At 44.0% G+C, this 24,444-nt stretch overlaps 1 protein-coding gene across 1 annotated transcript in view; it reads left to right on the top strand.

Moving 5' to 3' along the window:
- The first annotated feature begins 5,514 nt into the window (after positions 1-5,514).
- The window catches only part of PDYN (prodynorphin), a 39,378-nt gene continuing 20,448 nt past the window's right edge, over positions 5,515-24,444 (top strand). Inside the window, exon 1 of the mRNA XM_030211619.1 lies at positions 5,515-5,668. The gene's annotated coding sequence lies outside the window, so the exon portion shown is untranslated. The remainder of the gene's footprint in view (positions 5,669-24,444) is intronic.

Below are 24,444 nucleotides of genomic sequence, written 5' to 3'. Positions count from 1 at the left end.
ATTTGGACGTTTCTTATAGCAGGTCTAAATGCCAACATCTACATTTCCAAGGCTGAACATTGTTGCATTACCTGGAACAGCCCATGGACATCCATCCCTTGTTACCGCCCAGGTCACACCCTGGATCTGTCTTGAGACTGGTTATTGGCAACGTCCAATAATCAGCATCCAGGGACCCTGTTGCAAAATGGTAGTATAGACATTTTGGACATAGGGATGTCCAATCAGGCCCATATAGATATTCAAATCACAAATCAGCCTTCAAAAATAACCACCATAATTACATAATAATGTGGAGGAACATTAAAAAAAAACATCCAAGTCAGATTGGGATGTTTTGCTTATTACATTCCAACAAAACAAAAATGTCAGAGCCATTTTCGAACAGGAAAAATGTCTGGGTTTCACTTTTGAAAATGGCTCAAAGATAGATGTTATTGCACAGAAAGAAGAGCCATTTTCTAGAGTGACATGTAAAAAAAAACCCCAACCAGGTACTAGAACATCTGTCTGGCATCATTTGAGAGAAATGACCACACAGATGTCCCTGCAGATCAGAGGGACAGCCTAGTGGTCAGTGTAGTGGACTTTAAACAATGACACCCAGGTACAATTCCCATCATAGCTCCTTTATTTTGTATTGTGAACCCTCCAGAAACAGAATGAAACCTACTATACCTAACTGTACACCATTACAATAGCCTTCCACCCTGAAAGTGTCTCCTATATTTAGGTACAGTCATAGGAGCCAATTTTTCAAAATGATTGGGGGTGCAGATTTTTTTTTTTTTTACAGGTGGTGCATTCCCCCTCCCCCGCCCTCTCCCCCCTGACTCCCTCCCCCTCATCCCCCTCCCTCTCCCCTGTCTCCCCTCCCCTCTCATCCCCCTCCCTCTCTCCTCTCCCCTCTCCCCTGTCCCCCTCCCTCTCCCCTCCCTCATCCCCCCTCCCCCTCCCTCTGAGTTCCAGGCCCCCCTCCCTCCCTCCCAGTTCAAGTCCCTCCCAGTTCCAGGCCCCCCTCCCTCCCTTCGAACACTGGAGGGTTTGCTGACAGACTCTGAGGTTGCAGGGATATTTGGCTTAGGGCCCTGGCTGTCCTTAGGTACTGGCTGCTTTGGATATGGATGGCTTCTCTTTGTCAACCAGGATAAAGATGTCAGCCCAGAAAGGGTCCATAAAGATGTTAGCCATAAAGATGTCAGCCAACTCAGCCGATTTCACTGGAGTATGGGGCTCATGATCTTGAACATGTTCCCTCACCTCTGGACAACATCGCTGAAGAAACTGCTCCAGGACCATCAGGTTCTGGCAGTCCTCCATGGTTTTAACTTCAGCTCCACTGCTGATGCTGATATCTTAGCTGAATCACAAACTCGTTGTGAGTATCATCCACCCCCTTTTGCAAAGTCTGGAACTTTAGTCTGTAGGTCTCGGGGATAATGGCATAACTATTCAACAAAGCATTGCATACCTCCTCAAACTATGGACAGCCCTTGGAATGCCTCAAGTGCTCTACCAGTGAGCTTTCCTCTCAGATAGTGCACCCAATCTTTCTGAGGAATCTCATTGAGGCGGCAAATTTTTTCAAAGGCAGTTAGATATCCATGAATGTCACCTCGAACATCATCAAACTGCGCAAACAAGTTGGGCCCAATCCGGGCTATGGCTCCTGCTTCTGGCCTTGGCACAGGGGTTGAGCTAGTGCTATGGATATGAGCCATTTCCATCTCTATCTTCATTTTCTGCAGCTGGAATTCCCGCTCACGGTCCTGCTGTCACTCTTCCCATTCCTCTTGCTACTGTTGTTCTTCCCGTTCCTCTCACCTCTGCTGCTGTTCGTCCAGCTGCTGTCGCTCTAGCATGTAGATCTGCTGGATCTCAGCTGGTGTGGTTTGGCCCTGCCAACTCATGGGCCTCTGCCCACGAAGGGTCCATTCTCCCTGAAGGACAACTCTACGCAGGCTGGTCCTGCAGCTCCTCCCCACTGAGGTTATCCAGTTGCTTTTGTGTTAGGACAGGCATATTCAGTGTCTGAGGGCTGCTACCAATCGCCATCAGCACACTGCTAATCTCCTAACACTACCCAAAAAAAACTGAACAGGAAAGAGACCCTGTTACTGTTGCACTTATTCACTGTGCTCTGTGTCTGGAGGTTACAGATAAAAAAAAGACTCCGAACCACTCAGTGGATGATAACCCTCAAGCAACAAACTAAGCCTAATAATCCTACCATGCTGCCACCAAAAAAAGAAGGACAAGTCTGTCACAAAACGCCTAGCCACCCGCCTGGGGTTACCCTGCGGCCACTTAGAGGGTCTATCCCCAGCACAGCTCAGGTCAGCCTGCACCTGCCGCTTGTGCACTACACTAGCACCCTCCTCCCGTCTGGGTCACAACCGCCTCTGGGCGAGTCTCCTGCTCTCAAATTATCTCCAGTGATTTCTAGGTTACTGGAGCCACACTCCCAGTGGTCCCACAGTTCCCAGAAAGCACTCACAGACCCAACACACAAACCACCAGGATTCTTTATCAGTCCAGTGAGGCAATAAACTAAATATTATTTATTGTCTTTTAAAAATCAAACAGTGAAACAAAATAGTGCAATTAGCAAAGAATAACAGGTAATTGAAATATGAATCAATTATAACACTAACTAAACATTTGCATACTGTCTAAACAGTACCTGGGAAGATCAGGACAAAGAATTCACAGAGCTTCAGCAAAGAGATCTGTCTCTCTTTTCTCCCATGTTAAGACTGAAGCAACAGTCGGCAACAACTGCTGGGTAATTTCAGACTCCAGGTCAATCAGATCCCAGTCAACAAGTTTTAAACGTATACTGCTCATGGTACTGTAGATTCACTTCTTCACTAAGTGAAACTATAAGAAGGCATGCACTTTTCTATAACAGCTTTAACATAAAACATACACCACCTGCTGCTCAAACTAGAGAAATGTACTTCAAGAGTTAATAAAGGCAATTTTACAGGTTTAAAACACACTGTTCTGTCACATATGACACTGTAAACCATTTCGGTTTGTCTTGCAAGAGAGACAGTATAGTAAAACTAATAAATGATGGTCCAGCATTTTATCTTCTCTCCCCCCCAAACTCACATATAGTCTAGTTTTTTGCCTTCTTCCCCCCAGCCCACACCCACACATAGTCCAGCATTTTACCTTCTTCTCCCTCACCTGCATCCCCACACACAGTCCAGCATTTTACCTTCCCCCCCCCCCAACAGTCTAGCATTTACCTTCTCGCCCCCACCCTCACTAATAGTCCAGCATCTCTCCCTCCTATCCTCTCTCCAGGCAGTGACCGGGCATCTCCCCTTCTTTGTCACGAACCCTCCCCCTCCCCCCCCTGCACCTTTTAAAGGTTTTCTTGTCTCTAGCAGTCAGTGGTAGAGAGCAATGATTCATACAATCTGCCTGCACCAATTTCTGGAGCCTTCTGTCTGACATAACTTCTTGTTTCCATAGACAAGAAGTGTCAGAGAGAAGGCTCCAGGGAAGGCTCCTTTCTGGCACAAATTAAGCTGGTCTTACTAGTAACTCTTCCTGTGGCACAGAGGTTCCACAGCCAGTCAAGCTTTTAGGATACACCGAATATGCATGAAATAAACTTGCATACACTGGAGTCTTATTGCATAAAAACTGAGCTCCTGAATATTCATTGTGGGTATCCTGAAAACTTGATTGGCTGTGGGAAGCTCTGACTAACAGTAACTAAACCTAGGAGAAAACATAGGCACTCACATAGCTGGGTCTGTTTAACAGGATACACAAGGGACCTGGGAATCAGATGATATTTAGATCATTCTAAAAATGTGTGGAGAGACATGGGATGGAAAAGGTTCTGGACGTGAACTACATAGATCTTCTGGGGTCATCTATTCAAGATGGTAGAGAAAAAAGGAGGACAAGGATAGAAGCTGTTCTGGATCAGGACAGAGATCTTGTAAAAGATGTCTATGGCTGGCAGTGTGTGCAGGATTATCTGGCTAAGCTGGGTGGGCCCATTGGTCATTTTCAGTTATCACCTACTAAATTAGAGATAGGCCAGGATGGAATTCAAGACTCCATCACTTTGCACTTTGACTTTGCAGCTGTTTTTGTTTATTTCTGCTAATGGTGCAGAAGAGGAAGAAGGCACCTCACTCAATAGCTTTTCTCTTGCTTTCTTTCACTTCCAATCCTGAATTCATTGTTCTCCAGGCTTTGTGTTTTCCAAGGTAATTCTCAATGGCTTGGTATGTAGGGGTGAGGGGAAGTGGATGGTTCTACAGTGGGAACAAGCTGAGGACCTTGAACTATGAATACAGTCAACAGTGAAAGCAGAAACTAAAGAAATGTAAATGCCTTCTACCTACTGCATCACAGGGTCAAGGCAAGGCCCCAGGATATGCTCAATAGAAAGGAAGTGGAGGGGCAGCAGAAAAAGTGAGAAAGAAAAACGGATTATTATGAGAAAGGGAAAAGACAATGGAAAAGTGACAGATTAAAAAGGGAAAAAAGCGAAATACCAGGAGACAGCTGAAGACCACACACACAAAAAAAAAAACCCTCACAAAAAGACAATAAGATCAGAGGAAAAGAGAGAATAAGATATGAACAGTAATAGACACTGACAGAGAAATCTTGGGCATAACAGAAATTGCAGAGATCAAAATGAAAATGGAAGAGGACCCTTTCAGAGACTGCTTAATAACAATTTTTCATTTGCCTTCCTTTTCTGAAGAAACAGGAGGGATCCATGCACGGTGCACCTCCACCCAGGCAGCAAGGCTTTCAGTCAGTCTGAACTTTTCGGTCTCTCAGCCGAAAAGGGAAGCAAGGGGAAGGGGGGGGGGGAAGAGTGCAGCAGAAGCAGATAAAATAAGATGAGGTGTCGGAGTGGAGGGTATAGAATCGGTACAGAGTGACGATTTATTCTCAGTTCCGATGCTCTGCTGAACACATACACCCACTTGAGGGCGCAGATCTGGGTCCCAGCTCCAGGAACACTGCATGCACTTAGAGGACAGTTATTTTTTCTTGGAGAGGAGGGGGAGAGTGGAATTGTTACTTATGATGATCCAGGGTCTTGGTCTGGCGGTCAGCAAGTTCTCAGACCCCTCCCTTTTTAAACACACCCTGCACTAGTACTGCCTGCCGCTTGGAAGACCAGCAAAAGAACCGAAACTCTAGCACTAGCTTTTTAAGTTCCTTGCTGCTGATGGAGGTGTTTCTTTCCCAGCCGCCGCCGCCGCCTTCCCTCCCACACCACCCCCCCCCGACCCCCCTCACATACAGAGGGCACACTGTTACTTGGCAATGGGCACGGTGGAGTGGGCGGGGCGGGGGGAGCTGCAGTTCTTGGGGGAACTGATGCCTCCCATTATTCTGCAGCCTTGCTTATTGGCTCTTGTGAGCCTATGTCTAGCTGGGGCTCAATGAAAGGACAGTCTCCTACCCATAAAAAGGGGGAAAGAAGCCTTCAGCTCACAATCCGAGAACGGGAGCCGCTGAAATAGCAAACGCTCCCCTCCCTCCGCAAAAATTCAGGGAGGACTATAAAGCAAAAAATCCCCTCCCCCCCAAGAGCGGTCAACCAAAACGAAGAAAAGAGAGTGCCCAGCGATCTAAGTAGAGAAGGAAGTACCAAGCCTGCAGAGCCGCTCAGGTAACTACAACCTGCACTGTCTTTGACTCCCTTTGCGAACTGATTTTGAAAAGAGAACGCCAACTTAGGGTGCGCGTCCTTCCTCCTGTCAGTTTGTTTTCTTAGCGTCTCTGCTGCTGGAGTGGAGCCTCATTCGTACACAGACATAGTCTTGATTAGCGCCTCTTTCTTGATTTTATCTTGATTTTATCTATTTCATGCCGGGGTTTTTTTTTTTTTTTAACAGATTCTAGACTGGTGTAACTGGGCATCACTCCGACCCTGCCACTTCATTGTACATCTTTACAGGTTAGCTGTAAACATCCCAGAAATACAATACAAAAGGTTATACTAATCTTCTAATAATCACCCGAAGCACTGAAAGTGGTAGTGTTGTAGGTCAATAAAAAAAAAAAATAGAAAGTGAGACCTTTTTAATTGCACTCTAACTTAATATATGCACTTAAGAGTTTTCCACTGCTTAAATATTGAAAATGATGATTTCTTCGGAAGGATCCTGAGGCTTGTGAAGGGATGAAGTTGCACTTGCAGGGGTTTTGAAAAGGTCCCAGGCGTGAAGTGCTTGCTTGTAATAGTCTTGAAATGCAGCTTGTGTGCTGTCTCTCGCAAAGATGTCACAATCTCTCCGTGATGCTTTCATTGAAGACAGTAAAGGAACTCATATTTATAGTTGGATTTAGCTTGGATATCGTTGGATTTTCAGTAGTAGTTCAAGGTGAGTTACATTCAGGTACAGTAGGTATTGATCTCTCTCTGAAGGGGTTACACTTGGTACCTGAGGCAATGGTTGGGGGGGGGGGGGGGGTTGATGACTTGCTTAAGGTCATAAGGAGCAGTGGTGCTCTAACAGCTAGGCTATTCCTCCACACCTTTTCAGTTTATAGGGTTTTTTTTCTGTATCTTTTCATCTTAAGCAAAGCAGTCCAAAAATAGCCAGTCACTGCATAAGAAAGATCAAAGTGGAAGACTGAGGTGTCTATCCCATGTTCTGCCGTCTGGGTTCCAGACAAGACACAGCCCGTCTTTATACACCTCAGTTTCAAGGAAGCCTTATTGCAGATAAAACAAACAAACAAACTGCTCTTTCTCTTTCTGTCTTTTCCCTCACTTTCAATTATTTCATCTTATTTCCATGTTACTGTTTTCTGGTGCACTTTATTTAACAAATGTATCTCCTTTACATCTCTTTCCACCTTTCATTTCCTCTGTATCTTTTTCCCTCTAATCTCTTCTCTCTCTTTGTATCTTGTTCTCTATCTCATTCTCTCCTTCCCTTCACTGTTCTCTCATTTCTTCTTTCTTCATCTCTTCCCAGCCTTTCTCCTCCTTCCCTCTTCATTTCCCCCTCCCTTCCTATCTTCCCTCCGACCCTCCCCTCTTTTTTCCCCATTCCTTATCCAGTGAAAGGTAGTGCCCAGACTCAGGCTGGGATAGTGAATGCTGAGGTTTAGGGTTCAGTCATTTCCAGGGCTGCAGGGTTTTCCTCTTTCTGACTGGTTAATAACTATCTGCCGTTCACTCATTTTCTTTCCCTTCTAGATATGTTTATTGTTTTATTCTTCTCTTTCCACAGTTTTATTCAATTTCTCTTCTTAAGACTCCACATTGCTTATTCCTCTTTCTCTCCTTTTTACTTTGGTTTGAGTTTTCCAGGTCATTTTTTTCATAACTGGAAGTGAACTAATATATCTGCCTTGTCACTGAAGTACATGACTTGTGTTGGTGAAGCAGCCTTCCTTACTTCAGAACAGATATACAGAATGGAGGTGTAATAAGTAATTACCTCAGGGAGGAGGGAGTCATCTGCAGAGTATGGGACCCTTACTGCACATTTTGGCAAAGTAGGAGCCTGAAATGCATTTATTTATGGGTAACAGCTCAAGGAGGAGTGCACAGTTCAGAGAGAACCACTTAATTGGAATTGTGTGACACTGCCAAAAAGTAATGGCATTTGCACATTCCTTTCTGCATCTGGCAATAGCAAACGTTCAGGCTGTCAAAAAGGATGCCACAATGCTCCAGGACTGCCTGGTTTTGGAGGGGCAGGCTGTTAAGGTGCTAAACATAACACAAATTACCCCTTCATGGACACAGTAAAGGAGGTTGCTTAACTTCGGGTGTGCTCAGTACCCACAGAGCTCGCACCTAAGCTGCTGGCAAACAGAATTTTCATTTCATCAGTATGGTTCATTTAGTCATAATTTTGTACAATGTGATGATATTATTATTTTCATATAAATAAATATGGCATTCATTAGAAACGATTGTTAAAGCTGAAATTGTTTCATTTTGGTCACAGAGGATTGGTTTGGTTGGGTTGACAAGGCTACCACCAGAGCTATTAGTATGGATTTCCTTAATGAGACGGGATTCTGACATGAACAAAAGCAGGAAAGCAAAGCATTTTATACTGTTGTTTCCCCAAATGTGATTGGAGACATAGGTGGCACTCAAATGTTAAAACTGCAATTGGAAATACTAGTGACAAGGAATTTGTGAGACCTGAAGGACTGGAGAGCAGTCACACAGAGTAGAAATGCAGACATCCAGATTCTGTTTTGTTAAATATAGCACACCATCTAGGCATAATTTGGGAAAGCATGATAAGACAGTGGCCACCCATATCCTTCAGCTGCTGTACTAACCCCCCCCCCTCCCAAATCCTTTCCAATATGACCTTTGTACCCCTTGTGTCCCCTAACCTAAGCAGGCACACTGTATCTGTAGTACACCATGACAGGAAAGGGAAATATTTGATACCGTTTCTACAACTGAAAGTTTATATTAAAACATCAGCACCATCACAATGGTAGAGACACCCAGGATTATCAATTTATTGCTACATGATCTTTCCTGAAGCTGTGGCTCAGGCATCCACAGATACTTGTATGGTTGAGGGGAACACATGCAGCTCCTCTCACAATGCTCTCAATACTGAGAAGCCCAGGCATAGAGCTATACCAAATACTCTTTGACAGAGCTCAACATTTTATTCCCTGAAGCTAGCACTGAAGCATGGTGTAAATCTTCTTCACTGTCTAGGCTGTAAATTATTGCAGGATAGCAAGAAATGGCTCAAATGTTCCTTGAATAGCAAGGGTGGTTGTGGACCCAGCTGCAGAGCTACTCAGGCTTCATCATACCCAAGAAGATGATTCTTATTTATGTCTTTTTATAAATTGCATAATCTTGTGCACCATTTAGTGCAGAGCACAGCAGAAAAGGCCCATTTCTCATGAGAATAACATTAGCAGATATCAGTGCAAGTCCTTGAATAGACAAATGCAGACCCAGGGCATCCTTTTGTCCAGTCAGAGCCATCCCATGAGGAAGCAGTGTCTACAAAGCAGATCTCTGTGTGCCATACCCTTTATTTCTGTCACTTTGCAAAACTCCTATATTCTCCTTTTGACTGGGAATTAACCCTAACTGGTCAATGGGAACAGTGATGAACTGGGTAAAGATCTCATTTGTCCAGGAAGATTCCAGGCTGTGTACATGAAGTTACATACAAAGAGAGAAAACATAGCACTCTTGTCTCCTGGTTTCTGAAAGGTTATGTGGATCAAACAGAGGACCTGATGCTGCCACCGTGAACAGGAAATCCTGTGTGACTGGTAACAGCACAGACACACCAGGATCCGAAGTACCAGCTGCCCATCTGCAATGATAATTACATACATAATTTCACTGAAGATTCATTGCAAAGGAGATTACATATATCCTAGTTAAATGAATGGGGAACAATGAGCTCCAGGTGAATCCCAGTATAATATGTATCAAGAGGAAAATATTGAATGGGAATCCACCATTTCTAACTCAGAAATGACAGCTAAGGATATTACTTGGGTTCCTGAACTCTGTTTCTTCCTCTTCTGCCTCATTGCTTCCCTCTTCTCCTTCTGTTGCTCAGTGCCCTCGCTTATTCTTTTTTAATTTCCCTCCTCCCTCCTTTTACTATTCGCTTTTCCTATGTTACCAGCTGTATTGAGCCATCAAGGCCATCTGAGAGAAGGCACCTGTGAGTCACATATGCTCAATAGCTCCTAGCTTTAGTAATAGTCATGCAAGCAATTTATTTTCCAGTAAAGAAAACATTGTTCTTAAACAATTATAAGCATGAAAATAAGAATCTCTGGCTTTCCATGCACTGCCAGGAGAAGGCCATCTCTGAAAGCAGAGACGCTTTTAACTGAAAACAGTTAGAGATACAATAGAATGAAAATGCTACACTGAAATGTCACTGGCTTTTTTTGAGGGGGTACTTGGAGGTACTGAGTACCGGCACCTTTTTCATTGTCTGCTAACATTGACCCATGGACCCCAAGTTTTAATGAGAGCTCAGGCTCTACACACCAATTCTGCCTTGTCATAGATTCTGCGACTGATTGCAGGGGGCCTGGTTATTGTGGGATGAGTCCCTCAGTGATCACCCCACCCCTGAAGGGTGGCCTGACATTTGAGTACCGGCACCTTTTTTGCTATAAAAAAACGCACTGGATTTCAGAGACTTGCTGGAACATTGTAAGACAATGCAAAACTAGATAAACTGCAGAAACTTGCTGCAATACTGAAGTTCAATAATGTTTTCTCACTCAAAAAGGTTTGCTCTATGTACAAAGCATTTATTGCATGTAGTAAGAGAATTAATATGGTCTACATGGCTGTGTGTGTAAATATGTAGATACATATTCTAATGATAAATAATGAGCTAATTAGGAGCTCCTACGCTACATACTAAGCTCCCATAAACACTGCAGTAATGAAGCTGGCCTGGTGACTCAGGGGCAAGTGAACCATGTGGGGGCTCAGGGGCAAGTGCTCTGCTCTCTTTTGGATGCTCAGCATCCTGCAACTGCTCCTGCTCCTCCTTCTCCTTCTGCCACATGTGATTGGTCCCAGTGTCTCTCTCTTGCATCAGCAGAGGTTATTTGATATCCAGAGCATCTGTTCTTCTACCCCTGGCAGTACTACATTCTGTTTCTACTCTTATATGAAGGCTGAATGAAAATAAATGCCTCCACCTCCATAACTTTTGTTTAAATGAACATATTGTAATAAATAAAAACCAAAAATAATGCTTGAAATTTGCTCTTTTATTATTTACTTTTCTACATAGCAGAGCCGTAGCGAGGGGAGCTGACACCCGGGGCGGGTCGCCGCTGCGCACCCCCCCCCCCCCCGGGTGCAGCACGGCGCACCCTCCTCCCGCTGGAGCGTACCCCCCCCCCGGAGCGCATACCTCCCCCCCCGGAGCGCATACCTGCGGTGAGGGACGGGCGGGAGGGCCAATCCGCCCCCACTGCACGTTGCTGGGGTGTGTCGGCTCCCCGCTGCCTGGTTCACTGCTCTCTCTGTCCCGGAACAGGAAGTAACCTGTTCCAGGGCAGAAAGGGCAGTGCACCAGCGCGAAGCCGACACCCCCCAGTGGCGTGCACCCGGGGTGGACCGCTCCCCCGCCCCCCCTTCCTACGCCACTGCTACATAGTCACTACCATTCACCATCTATTTCTGCCAACAATGGACATGTTTTTGAAGGCCGTTGCAAAAAAAACTGCACATCTTGTTTCTTCAGCTAGTTGCTCACAGCCCTTTCCACTTCAACTTTGTTTATTTATTTATTTAGTTAGTTGTGACATTTATATCCCACATTATCCAAAACAAGTTTGAGTTCAATGTGGCTTACAATAAACAGTATAGGATACATAGCAAAGAATAATGCATATGAAAATAATTTGTTTTAAGTATCCAATTTTACAATACAGTATTGTAAATTGAACAGATGCCCTCAAAGGTGGAAGTTGTGTGGCGCTAAGTCCGGGCTGTAAGGCAGATGGGGTAAGACTGTGAGACCCATCTTTGTAATTGCCTCTGTGGTGTTTCATGGGCAACTTTTCCAAATGTGCTATTTTTGCACATACCATTGCAAGAAAGAACCTCACTCCTCAGCACGGACATGTGGAGTATGATCTGAGTCTTTCAAATTTACTGCTAACACTCACCTGTAAAACTTGCATTGTGCCAAAGAGAGCTTCCCTCTGGAGTTTGTAAGGTGTAACATGTATAGGCAACTTGTCCTTTGGCACCCAAAACAATGATACATTTTCTGTATCTTTCTGCTACATCTTCTTGGTCTTGACTTACATTTCTTGGTACTTGAAGATCTCAACGTGACTCACAGAGTTATCACTTGGACTGAAACATCTATGATTAATGCCATTGTAATGTTTTTCTCTTTTACTACTATGTCCAGGTTTCTTGCATCTAGCTTTTTATCTATTGGGATGGGGATATCCCAAGTGATCGTAACCTTTTTGTTTTCCACAATTCTCTTAGGGTCATGATCCCAATGCTTTTCTGGTACAGCAATTGTTCTAATGTTTACAGAGTTTGTAATGAATGAGACATGCCATCTTGTGCCTTTCCATATAAACATTTTCTGCCATCAACACTTCGCAACCAGCTATGAATAACCATTTCCAGCCTTTTCTTACAAGACAAACAAAAAAGCACAAGTGGACCTTCAGGAACAGGACTTTTTTTATTGAAATGACCTGACACAGGCCGTGTTTTGGTAAGTAAGCGCCTGCATCAGGGGTCGAAGCAAGTTAAATGCTCAAGTATAGATGGTTCACACAGCAATGCCACTGTTGAAAAACTCAAGAAAACTTCCACGTGGATACTGAAATCCCGCTTAAAATCAGGAAGCAAAAATGCTTCTGAATGATGTCAATCCTTCTGTCCTGCATTGGAAAAACTGTTATGCAGAAAAAACGCCAAATGTGGCATTTGGCAGTTTTTCTGGATAACGGTTTTTCTGGTACAGGTTACAACTACCTGGCAAAATGCCAAAAGAGTAAACAGATTTTATGCTGCTTATCCTAGAAATAAGCAGTGGATTTTCCAAAGTCCATCTTAATAATGGCTTTATGGACTTTTCTTTTAGGAAATTATTCAAACCTTTTTTAAACCCTGCTAAGCCAACTATTTGACCACATTTTCTGGACATGAATTCCAGAGTTTAATTACACGTTGCGTGAAGAAATATTTTCTCTGACTTGTTTAGTAGCTTCATTACATATCCTCTAGTACTTGTATTTTTGGAAAGAATAAACAAGTGATTCCTGTCCCATTCCACTCCACTCTGTATTTTATAGACCTCTATGCTGTCTACCCTTAGCCGTCCCTTCTCCAATCTGAAGAACCCTAGTTGCTTTAGTCTTTCCTCATAGGAAAGTCATCCCAATCCCTTTATCATTTTCATTACCCTTCTCTGTACCTTTTCTAATTCCGCTTTATCTTTTTTGAGATGTTGTGACCAGAATTGCCCACAGTATTTGAGGTGTGGTCGCACCATAGAGTGATACAAAGGCATTATAACATTTTTGTTTTCCATTCCTTTCCTAATAATTCCTAACATTCTATTTGCTTTCTTAGCCACCACTGTACACTGAGCAGAGTGTTTCAACGTATCATCAACGATGACCCCTAATGCGGAACCTTGCATCATATAGCTATAGTTTAGTTTCCTCTTTCCCATGTGCATCACTTTTTACCTGCTGTCCTTAAATGTCATCTGCCATTTGGATGCCCAGTCTTCCAGTCTCATAAGGTCCTCTTGCAATATTTCACAGCGATTTAACAACTTTGAATAAGTTTGTGTAATCAGCAAATTTAATTACTTCACTAGTTATTTATATCATTTTTAAATAGGTTAAAAAGCAGCAGTCCAAGCACAGACTCTTGGGGAACCCCATTATCTACCCTTCTCCATTGAGAATACTGACCATTTAACCCTAATCTCTATCTTTTAACCAGTTCTTAATCCACAATAGGACATTACATCCGATCCCATTTTATTTATTTAGATTTTGCTCACACCTTTTTCAGTAGTAGCTCAAGGTGAGTTACATTCAGGTACACTGGATATTTCTCTGTCCTAGGAGGGCTCACAATCTAAGTTTGTACCTGAGGCAATGGAGGGTTATGTGACTTGCCCAAGATCACAAGGAGCAGCAGTGGGATTTGAACTAGCCACCTCTGGATTACAAGACTGGTGCTCTAACCACTAGGCCACTCTTCCACTCCATGATTTTTTTTTTTTAATTTTTAACAAGACGCTTTATTGAGAGAAACCACAAAGTACAACTCAAAGCTTTACAGACACTTATCATACAGGTTCCTCTCACAATAATTTGCTTAATACATAAACAAGCTCATTTTCAAAGCACTTAGCCTCCCAAAGTTCCATAGAAACCTATGGAACTTAGCCTCCCAAAGTGCTTTGAAAATATGCCTCAAAGACTCCTAATGTAACTTTCATAAAAAGCAATAACATTTCTTGTAACATTTAAACCTTTTATATATACCCAGTGTCCCCAAAGAAATCCACCCCCCTCCCCCCTTCCTCTTCTCCATATGTCTCATCCCTAAAGAAGATTCCAAGTTCCATGTCTACGTTAAGGATTTGGTCACTGGTGCCCAAATCTTTTCCCATTTTGCTAGGGTTTTACTCTCCTTAGCCATTAATTTTTCCATATTACTTATGTACCACACCAAATTGTACCATCTCCGTATTGAAGGACATCCATTCTGTTTCCACATCCGTGCTATCAGCAATCGAGCTGCATTGAAGCAGTGTTTTGCCAGCTGGCCCCCCTGAATAGTGAGCGCCCTGACCGATTTATTAAATAAAAACACTGCAGGATCCCATGGTATGGTACCCTCCACCCAGCCATGTAACCTTCCTCGCACCGATTTCCAGAATGCTTGTACTTTTCTACAAGACCACCAAATGTGTCCCATTGTGCCAATCTGCCCACAACCTCTCCAGCATAATTTCGATGTCCCAGGGTACATATGATGTAGCCTTGACGGGTGAGGTACCAACGATATATTACTTTTGTACAATTTTCTTGGATATTGATTGCTCGAGAGCTGTGAACTGAGGCTCGTTCCATCTGTTGCCATACTTCAGGGGTATATGTCACTCCCAATTCGCTTTCCCACTTATCCCGGTGTCTACAACTAACCACCAGGGAGTCCCTCAAGTGGCTGTATAACTTAGAGATCAGTCCCTTGGACTCTTCAGTTTCCACACATAATTGCTCTAAAAATGTAACTTCCCCACTTAATTTGCGCTTCAAACCTGCTGTCTGAAGAAAATGGATAATCTGATTATATGCATATTGGTCTTGTTGAGGTAAGTCATATTCAATAGCCAACTCCCCGAATGTAATGAAGCGCTCATCTTTCATTAACTGCCCCCACCATATCAATCTATTTTTCCTCCATTTAATAAAAGGAGATATTGTGCATCCAGGAGGGAATGCCGCATTATAGGCTATGGGTGTTAAGCGTGATTCATAGAATCCCTTCATTCTCTCTAATTTGTCCCAACAGGAAAAGGTGTATTGAATGATTGGGTTTAGGAGTTGAGGTAAGTACCGATATCTAGGCGCCAACCAAAGTAGTTGTCCCAACTTTAGGGGGCTCCGAATCATAAACTGCTCTATCCTAATCCAAAGCTTATGGTCTGACTCATGGAACCACTCGATTGCAGCTTTCGCTTGGGCAGCTCTGTGATATAGCCCCAAATGTGGTACCCCTAGTCCACCCTTACTTTTCCTAGCTGCATATAAAAGGGACCTGGGGAGACAGGCCCTATGACCCTGCCATATAAAGTGTTCTATTCTGGTTTGGAGCAAGTGAAGCATGCGGTTATTAATTGGAAATGGTATAGACTGAAATAGATAAAGCAGACGTGGGAGAATATTCATCTTCACTGTTGCCACTCTCCCAAACCATGAGAGATGCAATGGATCCCATCTATCTAAATCTTTCCTAATTTCCTTAATTAAGGGCAAATAATTGGCTGCACTCATGTCTTCCAATTTGCAGGTAAGTACCACCCCCAAATACCGTAGTCCCTTAATGACCCAGGTCAACGGGTAAGTCTGACAGCAGGTCTGATAGTCTCTTTCCTCCATCTCCACTGCCATGGCCTCAGTCTTTGTATAGTTAATTTTAAAGCCTGATACTTGGCTATATGACTCAATCTCGGTAAACACTGCTGGCAGAGATGTTAAGGGAGAGGTTAAGGTCAACAGAATGTCATCTGCAAAAAGAGCAATTTTTGACTCCCACCTCCCCGCCTTCACCCCTTGGACTGCCGGGTTGGATCTAATATTATGAGCTAAAGGTTCCATAACAAGAGCAAATAATAAAGGGGAAAGAGGGCAACCCTGACGTGTTCCTTGAGATAACTCAAAAAAGGGGGAAGAGTTACCATTAATCTTGACGCAGGCCCTAGGTTAGTGTATAACTCTTGTACCAGCTCTCTAAACATAGGTCCAAATCCAAACTTTTGTAAGACCGAATGCAAAAAAGACCAATGCACCCGGTCAAAAGCCTTCTCAGCGTCTATACTTAGCAGACAGCATGAGGACTGTTGTTGTTGCGCCAAGTATATGACATCCATCGTCCTCCTAATATTATCAGAGGCTTGTCTGCCCATTATAAAGCCTACCTGATCAGAGTGTATTAGAGTTGGTAAAATATTTACTAACCTAGTGGCCATCACTTTAGCTAGGATACGTACATCAACATTTAGTATAGAAATCGGGCGGTAAGAAGCACATTCAGTTACCTCCTTGTTGGGTTTGGGAATAACTGCTATCCATGCATCCTTCATGGTTGGAGGCAAATTCCCTCCTTCCCTTACAAAATTCAGAACTTCTGTCAATATAGGCGTGAGATATGGGGCAAATGTTTTGTAATATTCTCCAGTATATCCATCCACTCCCGGAGATTTGCCTGTCTTCAATGTCTTGATAGCTTTGAGTACCTCCTTAACCTCTATCGGAGCCTCCAATTTGCTCCAATGCTCCGGGAGCAGAACTGGGAGATTTATTTCCTCTAGGTATGCCTGGATAGCAGTATTTTGTATAGAGGGATCTTTAGTATATAGTTCAGCATAAAATTCCCTAAATCGCTCCCTGATAGCCTGAGATGTGGAAAGAGTTGTGCCCCTTTTATCTTTAATCCGGAATATGTTTCTGTCCATCCTAAGCTTACATAAACGAAGTGCCAGTTGACGGTTAATTTTATTTCTTCCATTGTAAGCATGGATACGGAGTTTCTCATTAATAAAATCAAGGTCCTTAAGAAGCAGCTCATCTAGTTGGAGCCTCGCTTCCTGAAGAGATCTATATATCCTAGAAGAGCCTGTTCGCTTATGAATAACCTCAAACTCATCAATCTTGCCCCTCCAGTACCACTTCAGCGATTCCCGGTGTCGCTTAAGACGACCCGCCACTGTCATAAAGTGGCCACGTGATACCGCTTTCAAAGCGTCCCAGACAACAGCAATGGAGGGGCCTGAATCCAGATTAAAGTTTAAATATTCTTTAAGCGTTTTCACATAGTCTGCACAGATGTGTTCATCTTTAAGCAAAGTGTTATTAAAGGTCCACCTTTTCTGTCCATCATCTACCTCAGAGAGGGAAAGTAATACCTCACAGGGAGCGTGATCTGAAATAGTAATATTTCCAATTTGCGTATCTTTCACTTGTCCCCCCAGTAGTTTATCTAGGAAGAGAAAGTCTATACGGGAGTATGAAGCATGTACTGGGGAGTAGAATGAGTAGTCCCTGTCTAGGGGGTGCCCATCTCGCCATGTATCAAAGAGCCCCATCTCTTCCACCCATGTAGCCATCTGACCTGCCAGTGTTCTATCCGCTCGGGAGACAGATCCCGATTGATCTAAGTTCGGGTTCATGGTAACATTAAAATCACCTCCCAAAATGAGTTGGCCTCCTACCATAGGTCTAATATTCCTCTTTAGTGTTTTTAAAAAGGAGGTTTGGTTTGCATTTGGCCCATATATGGATCCCCAAATGTACTCCTTAGATTCCAACATTCCCCGAATGAGAAGGTATCGCCCTGCTGGGTCTCTCTTAATTGGCTGAACTTGTATGGGTATACTATCATGAAAGAGTAATGCCACTCCTCGCTTCTTACTATTTGCAATATCGGAAGCAAAGTAAATTTTTGAATAGGAGGCAGGGTGAAACAAATGTTCATGCGCTTGTTTCAAATGTGTTTCTTGTAACATTACCACCTGTGGATGCAATCTAGCTAACTCTTGGTATATCAACTGTCTTTTTCTCGGAGAATTTAAACCCTTAACATTCCAGGTAATTATTTTTAGATCTGATAGCATCTAACTCCCTGAAGTAGAGAGAGGCCTGGACCAAAGCATATAACGGCACCTGTAATAGAACCTTCCCCACTTACAGATATAGAAGAAGAATAACACCTCCCACCCACCCTCCACCTCCCCTACCCCAACAGTGTGTTCCATGTGGGGAATGTAGAAAACAAAAAAAAAAACTTCCCACACTTACCTACATTAAACTCCCAACAAGGTCAACAGCCTCTCTCACAGCCCGATTCCCTGACTTCCCTTCATCCCTGAAATACGACCCTCCAGTTCAATACAAGTGCATCTTCCCTCTCACTTCTCTGGGTGCACTCTCATAATGAATAACAAAACCTTAGTATTGTCCCAGATCATGTCACAGATCGTGTTGTCGTCTTTCGTGGTTTCTTTGCTTTATTGAAGACTTGTTTCCATTGATGAACTTTATCCTGCGCCTTGCTGGCCGCTGTTGTCTCCTCAGCTTCCGTCTCCATCAGGCCTGCCAGTTGAAGGAGTTGTTTCGCATCCACTACTGTGCGTACTCGATGTGATTTGCTTGCTATAACAAAGCAAAGGGCAAATGGGAAGGCCCATCGATATTTAATGTTGTGTTTGTTCAGAGCGTCCAGTATTGGTTTCATCTCTCTACGCCATTGCAACGTATATGCTGATAGATCTTGATACACTGTTATCAAAGTGTCATTGTACATCAGTTCTTTCTGCTGGCGTGCTAAGGCAAGTAATTGCTCTTTTTCAGAGAATTTCCAAAACCGAACAATAATGTCCCTTGGTCTGTTGGTTTGCGGATTACCCAGTGCTCTGTGGGCTCTCTCGACCTCTGGTAAAGGCGTATCTGGCTGCGCCGCTAGGAGTTGTCCACAGATCTCTTGTACGATTTTCAGGACCTCTTCCTGGGTCCCCCCTTCTGGCACTCCGCGAAATCGCAGATTTTTACGTCTACTGCGATTTTCCACTCTATGATTTTTTAATTACCTCAGTAGTCTTTTATCAGGTACTTTGTCAAATGCCTTTATCTGCATATTTGAAATATAGTAGATTGGTGAGGCAAGATTTCCCTTGACTAAATCAATGTTGTCTTTGTTGCATTAATGCATACTTATGTATATACAGTATATGCTCTGTAAGTTTGTGCTTTATAGTAATCTGTACCATGTTACCTGGCACCGATGTCGGGTTCACCTGTCTATAATTTCCTGGATCAGTTTTAGAACCCTTTTAAAAAATTGGCATTACACTGGCCACCCCCAATCTTCTGGTACCATGCTTGATTTTAAAAGATAAATTTATATATTAATTGTCTTGTCTGTCTGTATTATTTTTAGATTGTAAGCTCTATTGAGCAAGGACTGTCTCGCTCTATGTCAGGTGTTCAGCGCTGCGTGTGTCTAGTAGCGCTATACAAATGTTAATAATAATAATAATAATAATAATATATTACTAACAATAGCTCTGCAAGTTCATTTTTCAATTCTGTCAGTACTCTGGGACATATACCATCTAGTCCAGATGATTTGCTACTCTTCAATTTGGCAAATTTTACCATTACATCCTCCAGGTTTATAGAGATTTGTTTCAGTTTTCTGACTCACCAGCACTGAATACTATTTCTGGCAATGGTATCTCTCCCACATCTTCCTTGGTGAAGACTGAAGCAAAGAATTCATTTAGAGGGGCATTTTCGTACGGGGACGCCCATCTCTGAGGACGTCCCCGTGAAGGGGCGGGGCATCCCTTATTATCGAAACAAGATGGACGCCCATCATTCGTTTCGATAATACGGTCGGGGACGCCCAAATCTCAACATTTAGGTCAACCTAAGAGATGGTTGACCTAAATGTTGAGATGGTCGACCTTTAGAGATGGACGACCTCAGTTTTCGCCGATAATGGAAACCGAGGACGCCCATCTCAAAAATGACCAAATCCAAGCCCTTTGTTGTGGGAGGAGCTAGCATTCATAGTACATTGGTCCCCCTCACAAGCCAGGACACCAACCGGGCACCCTAGGGGGCACTGCAGTGGACTTCACAAATTGCTCACGGGTGCATAGCTCCCTAGCCTTTGGTGCTGAGCCTCCCAACCCCCCCCCCCCAAAACCCACTCCCCACAACTGTACACCACTACCATAGCCCTAAGAGGTGAAGGGGGGCACCTACATATGGGTACAGTGGGTTTTGGGTGGGTTTTAGAGGGCTCACATTTACCACCACAAGTGTAACAGGTAGGGGGGGATGGGCCTGGGTCCGCCTGCCTGAAGTGCACTGCACCCAATAAAAACTGCTCCAGGGACCTGCATACTGCTGTGATGGAGCTGGGTATGATATTTGAGGCTGATATAGAGGCTGGAAAAAATGTTTTTTAATTTTTTCTTTTGGGTGGGAGCACTGGGGGAGTAAGGGGAGGTCATCCCCCATTCCCTCCGGTAGTCATCTGGTCAGTTCGGGCACCTTTTCGAGGCTTGGTCGTGAAAAAAATTGGACCAAGTAAAGTCGGCCAAATGCTCGTCAGGGACGCCCTTCTTTTTTTCATTATCGGCTGAGGACGCTCATCTCTTAACCACGCCCCCGTCCCGCCTTCAGTACAATGCTGACCCCCCCCCCCCCCCATGAATTTTGGTCGTCCCTTTGATGGAAAGCAGTTGAGGATGCCCAAAATCGGCTTTTGATTATGCCGATTTGGGCGACCCTGAGAGAAGAACGCCCATCTCCCGATTTGTGTCAGAAGATGGGCGTCCTTCTCTTTTGATTAAGCCGCTGTTAATCTCTCTGCTATGTTCTTGTCTCTTTTAAGTGACCCTTTTACCCCTCGGTCATCTAGTAGTCCAACTGATTCTTTTACTGGCTTCGGTGTCCTAATTCCAAGAGCAGCTTCCCGCATGGTCTCGGAGACCAGAGTGCCGAGACTTGGTGGCTGCCGGACCAGAATAAGGACCGGAATGGAAGCCTCAACCGGGAGAAAGACCAGGAGGTGCTGTGGGGTCGAGACTATCCCCGGACGTCCAGGCTGAGCAGTGCGATCCCTGTGAAACAATCGCGGTGAGGCCAGCCCGGACCCCGACTCCCGACCTCCCATGCGGCCTGCGCCGGCCACATAGTGGCGCCCAGATCCCCACAGCAAGTGAATTGAACCGCCACCCGCTGCTCGCCACCCCACTGCATCACCGAGGGGACAGAAGCAACCCAGGTCTCAGCCGTGCGCCACGAGCGTACCGATCGACCAACCACCCGCCAGGGGTGAAAGGTGAGGAGTGAACAGTGAGAGCTGTGCACGAGGCAGCGAGGTCAGAGCAGTGAACTTGATCTCCCTAAGATTCGCGACAAGACCAGCCCAGACCCTGACCCCCTGTGCATCACGAGCACCACGAGCGCACCGACCGACCAGCCACCCGCCAGGGGTGAAAGGGAGGAGAGAACGGTGAGCGCTGTGTGTGAAGCAGCCTGGTCGGGTCAGGGAAGGAGAAGAAGTAACTCATGGAGCGAGAGTATGGGATGCTGAAGACACGAGACGAGAAGCGGAGAGGCCCGCGCCTTCTTGGCGTCGCTCCGTGCCACACGAGTCAACAGCCACTTCGAATGCAGACCACTTGAGGCTGGGGAGTCTGAGCGGAGAACATGAGACTGACCCCGATGGCGAACCTGAGACGCGGCACGAGGGCACGAACAAGACATTATCTGCTGGTACACAGATCACAAGAGGCTGACTGGAGAGTGCAGACGTTCACTGGCGTTCATCCATTCTCCAAGTACTGATAGCATGGTAAATGTGGATTTCAACACCCCACGTCTATCCACAGTATCTTAATATCCCGTTAAATCACGCCCCGTGACAGAATGCTACCATCGCACGACGAGGAACTTGCAACTCTAAGTAGGACAAGACTACTAAGCAAACACAAGAGTCCGGAGAATAATCTTCAACGCTGAATACAACAACAACCCTTTTACAAACTATTGAATCGATACAATAATGAACACCCCCAAACTGATCCTAGCAATCTACTCCTTATCCCTGATCCACCTAACAATGACCACCCCACTCACAGAAATCAACAACATACTCATTCTATTCAATAACCGAATGCTGACCAGACACACCACATCATATCAAACCGACATTAACCAAAACAAAGGAAGAGGACCATCAAGTGCACAACCACAACAAAAATGAAAAGAAAGGTAATAAAAAACCCACACAAACCAAAAACCGACAACTAACAAAAGTCCACATAACACCGAACACAGAAAACCCATACCAAAAAATTCAAATAGGCTACGTCAACGCCAGATCCGAAGTAAACAAAACAACAATAATAACAGACTGGATCACGTCAGAGAAACTTAATTTACTCTTCATCACTAAAACCTGGATCCACGACCAGAAGGACCAGTATTTTAAACTTATGCCCTCCAGGATATAAAATCACCCAGTGGACCAGAAAAGCAAAAGGAGGAGGGGGCATAGCGCTTATATACCAATCTCATCTCACGATTGAAACCACAGCGGAATCTATAACAAACCACCTTGAAATAGCCTCAATCAGAATCCACCATAATACCCTGCTTGACCACCTAAATTGTGTCCTATTCTACAGACCACCAGGTAACTGGAACGAAAGTCAGGCGGACTTTATGGACTTCATTTCAAATATATGTGTATCCAACTCCAATACACTAGTATTAGGAGACATCAACCTTCACCTTGAAGACCCAAACTCTACTAACGCACGAGAATGCAAGGACTTCCTTCATCTTTGTGATCTTACATTGCCACACATGCAAACAACCCACACGAAGGGCCGTACACTAGACCTCATCTCATACAAAACATCCGCTGATCAGAACCTAACCATAACACAAACAAGATGGACAGAAACACCATGGACCGACCATTACAAACTAAACCTATCCCTAAAATGGCAAAAAAGGGGTTCCCCCATACAAGTGAACACATGACTTACACCACAAGAGGACAAATAGACCCGGATACTTTCTGGCAACAGATATACAACAACGATTGGACACCACAAACGGAATCTGCTTATTACCTCTTAGAATGGGACAAAAGATGCAGACACATACTAGACAAAATTGCACCCTTACAAACAAGAACTTCATGTAGACACAACTCAATACCGTGGTTCAACGAAGAATTGAAAAAACTAAAAACACAATCTAGGAAACTAGAACGCGCATGGAAAAAAAAGACGAACACACACTGAATGCATGGAAACAATTACAAAGGAAATACAAATATGCAATAAGGCAGACCAAAAGATCTTACTACAAAACCAAAATTGGGCCAGACTACAAAAACACGAAGAAGCTATACAAACTACTAGACACAACACCGATCACTACAACCAACACTGACATCCCATCTGCAGACAACCTCACCAATTATTTAAATGAAAAAATAGTACACCTAGGCAAAACTCTACCTCAGAATAACATGGACATTGAAAACTTCATTAATGGGCTAGACCCAACCCCTGGAGAACACCCTGCTGACTGAATATGGTCAAATTTCGATTTCCTCAGCACCGACACAGTAACTCAGGCGATCAAAAAATACTCCAACAGCCACTGTCAACTGGACATCTGTCCCAGCTACCTAATACAATCTGCCCCCGATCACTTCATAACAGATCTCACATCCCACTTAAACTTCATGCTTCAGCAGGGTATCTACCCTAAAGAAAAAGGGAACATCCTGCTCACCCCAACACCAAAAGACACCAAGAAAAAAACAAACGACATTACCAAATACCGCCCAGTAGCCTCTATCCCATTAATAGTCAAACTAATGGAAGAACTGGTGACCAAACAACTCAACGACTACATAAACAAATTCACTATATTACACGAGTCACAATCAGAATTCCGACCTCTACATAGCACGGAAACAGTACTACTCACTCTCCTAACCAAATTCAAGCAGGAAATAGCACTAGGCAAGAGCATTCTCCTCCTCCAATTTGACATGTCACGTGCGTTCGACATGGTTAACCATAACATACTGCTAAGACTCCTAGACTACTTCGGAATCAATGGCAGCACTCTCAATTGGATCAAGGGTTTTCTAACCACAAGAACATATCAAGTGAAATCAAAAACAAACATATCGTCACCATGGAAACCAGGCTGTGGAGTACCACAAGGATCGCCATTATCACCAATCCTTTTCAATCTCATGATGACTCCACTAGCTAAGACCCTATCCACCCAAGGCCTTAACCCATTTATTTACGCTGATGACATTACATTATACATCCCCTACAAACATGATCTGGCAGAAATTACCAACAAAATCACGCTCAGCTTAAACATCATGAACTCATGGGCAAATGCATTCCAACTAAAACTCAATACAGAAAAAACACACTGTCTCATCATCTCATCACAATATAATACATACAATCCCACAAGCATCAACACCCCAGGATACATCCTCCCAATCTCAGACAGCCTAAAAATCCTCGGAGTTACAATCGACCAAAACCTATCACTAGAGTCCCAAGCAAAATCCACCATAAAGAAAATGTTTTTCTCAATGTG

This window comes from Microcaecilia unicolor, chromosome 8, assembly GCF_901765095.1.
Source record: "Microcaecilia unicolor chromosome 8, aMicUni1.1, whole genome shotgun sequence".
NCBI lineage: Eukaryota > Metazoa > Chordata > Amphibia > Gymnophiona > Siphonopidae > Microcaecilia > Microcaecilia unicolor.
The sequence above is the reverse complement of the archived record's forward strand: the minus strand, read 5'-3'. Positions and strand labels throughout refer to the sequence as shown.